At 51.6% G+C, this 2,888-nt stretch overlaps 1 long non-coding RNA gene across 2 annotated transcripts in view; it reads right to left on the reverse strand.

The window, feature by feature from the left end:
• Window positions 1-733: 733 nt before the first annotated feature.
• Window positions 734-2,888, reverse strand: part of LOC125928961 (uncharacterized) — a 9,076-nt gene continuing 6,921 nt past the window's right edge. For both annotated transcript variants that reach the window (XR_007459779.1, XR_007459780.1), the window contains exon 4: window positions 734-2,377. This is a non-coding gene — a long non-coding RNA (uncharacterized LOC125928961). The remainder of the gene's footprint in view (window positions 2,378-2,888) is intronic.

Below are 2,888 nucleotides of genomic sequence, written 5' to 3' on the forward strand. Positions count from 1 at the left end.
CTCTTATTCCATACGGTTGCAGGCCTCCTGTCTTTTCTAGCGGACGTAAAATTCACCGAGCCAGCCTCACCTCTGGGCATTCAGGTTGATGCCAAGCCAAAGGTGAGTCACTGAAGTCCATGAGAAGTGTCCTCCGGGGGGCGCCAGGGTGGCCCAGCCGGTTAAGCATCCGACTCTTGACTTCCGCTCAGGTCACAATCTCGCGGTTCCCGAGTTCGCACCCCATGTCGGGCCCTGTGCTGTCAGTGCAGAGCCTGCGTGGGATTCTCTGTCTCCGCCCCTCCTCCTCTAGCTTTCTCTCTCTCTCTCTCAAAAATAAAAAAATTTTTTTTTAAATTTATAGGAGAAAAAGTAACATCCTCCTGCAGACAGCCCTTCCACGGGTGACTCAGGATCACTGTGAGTGGTACGACCACAGGGGCAGAATATGAACCCTCTTCTGTGCTGGGCAGGTATCTTAAAATGGGTGTCTTCCCAATTTAATGGGGCTGCCGCCCCCGAAGAAAGCCAACGTGGGGGGTTCTGGCATGATCTTCACCTGGACTAGCCCTCATCCTTGGGCCTCGACAACTCGGTGGGGGAGCTGCTCTGAGGTTTGTTGACTCTCCCCTCCTGCGAACTGTTTTTGATCTTTGCTCCTTTGGTTCTTATCGATTTGTGTGAGCTTTTAATAGACTGATAACCCCTGGCTTGTTCCTATCACACAACTGGCTCTTGACACAGAGTTCAGGGTGCCCGGAGCGCTCCGAGAACGGCTGCTGGGTGTGCTTTGGGTATTTTGTCTGGGGAGCTGGGAGGTTTGAAGATTTTTTATGATACAGGCAGTGTGGGTGTTGGGGGGGGGGGGGCAGAACCTGGTAACAGAAACATCCATCCTTTGGTGCTCCTGCCCAGCTTGTCAGGGGCGGGTGGGAGGCACCGTGCACGTGGACTGCGGCGAGTACGTGAGTCCCTGGCCTGCTCCCTGTGGGCTGGAGGAAGAACGAGGCTGGAGAAGCATCGCAGAGGCTACCTCCCTGCCAGTGACTCGCGAGCACTAAGTCTCCAGCTCATTTATAAAGACAAGATCAGGGAAGCCAGCCTGGTGGTTTCTTACAAAGTTAAACATAGCGTTACCATGTGACCCAGCCGTCCACTGCTGGCTGTACACCCAAGAGCGTGGAAACCATGTTCGTAGGGGCGCCTGGGTGGCTCAGTTGGTTAAGCATCTGACTTGATTTCGGCTCAGATCTTGACCCTATGGTTCATGGGATCGAGCCTTGCACTGGGCTCTGTGCTGATGGCACGGAGCCTGTTTGGGGTTCTCTCTCCCTCTCTCGCTGCCCCTCCTTCCCTCTCTTTCAAAATAAATAAGTAATATATATATATATATGTATATGTATATATATATATATACACACACACACACACACATATTCACATATCTCGTGGTTCGTGGGTTTGAGCCCTGTGTCAGGCTCTGTGATGACAGCTCAGAGCCTGAAGCCTGCTTCAGATTCTGTGTCTTGCTCTCTCTCTGCCCCTCCCCTGCTAGTGCTCTCTCTCCAAAAATAAACATTAAAATTTTTTTTAAATAAATAAACATTAAGAAATATTAAAGAAATAAAAGAGGGGTGCCTGGGTGGCTCGGTCGGTTAAGCGTTTGGCTTTGGCTCAGGTCATGATCTCACAGCTCACGAGTTTGAGGCCCGCATCAGGCTCTGTGCTGACAGCTCGGAGCCTGGAGCCTGCTTCGGATTCTGTGTCTCCCTCTCTCTCTGCCCTTAACCCACTCACATTCTCTCTCTCAAAAATAAACAAACATTTAAAAAAAAAAAAGAAAAGAAACATTCACAAAAATCACTACAGAAAACCCAACAAATACATGTGAAACATTTACAGGCAAAGCGAGAGACCTTGTTTGGCACAGAAAGGAAAAATCAGAAATCTTAAAAATGAAAAACAAAAGTGAGAGTGGCTACTCAAGTCACTGTAGGAACGCGGGTGACCGAGTGCACACACCTGGAAGTGAAAGCGATCGCTATGGGCGATACTCCAGGACAGGAGGGGAGGCCAGGCCACTCCGTGACCCCGGGAGCCAGAGCTACAGGGCCTTTCCTAGCCTTTGACCTGATGAGAGATAAAGCGTCCAGTGCTGTTCTTGCAGTGGAATGCTTACAGGTCAGTCAGATGCAGAGAGATCGTTCTGGAAAACAAAACTTGCCAAGCTCGTCCAGGTCAGTGACCCACGTTATCTCAGGTGGTGGCGGTCGAGGAGTCGCGGTTTTCAGACGAGAAGCGGGGCCGTGCTGCTCTTTGGGGCGTTAACGGCGCCACGTGCTCTGCCCAGTGCCCGCTCCCCTTGTGTCCCTGAGCAGGTGCTGCCACCTGCCTTTCACTAAGAAGCAAACAGAGGCGCAGGGAAGTTACTAGCACAGTGGTTCCTGAAAGACAGCCCCGCATCTCTTTGCCTGCTCCAGGGACGGGCCTTCCAGGTCAGAAATGTGCGCAAATGGGAACCACAGGGGACCGACACCCAGAAGGAGCCTTGGCTACCTGGTTTTCCAATTCTGAAATGATCAGGGACCTGAGCTCCAAACCGTTGCTCACCTGAAAATAAATGCTGCTGCCTGAGAAGAAATACAGCTTCTTATTTCTTTACACAACTGACCTACTCAGGACTCAAGATGGAATCAGACCGGAGTTGGGGCTGTGAAGTGCGTGAGTGCCAGAAGGTTCTCTGGGCTTGTCCAGGCCTGCCCGTCCTCTGTTCTCAGAACAAATATCTGCTTTGGTGCCTCGGCTCTGGGAGCTGACCAGTGAACGGCTGGCTCACTGGACAGCGACACCCATTTCTTATGGCACCAAAATAGCCCCCACCCACTTTGGGAACCCTGTAAATGGTTCAG

Source organism: Panthera uncia, chromosome A2 (genome assembly GCF_023721935.1).
Source record: "Panthera uncia isolate 11264 chromosome A2, Puncia_PCG_1.0, whole genome shotgun sequence".
NCBI classification, from domain to species: domain Eukaryota; kingdom Metazoa; phylum Chordata; class Mammalia; order Carnivora; family Felidae; genus Panthera; species Panthera uncia.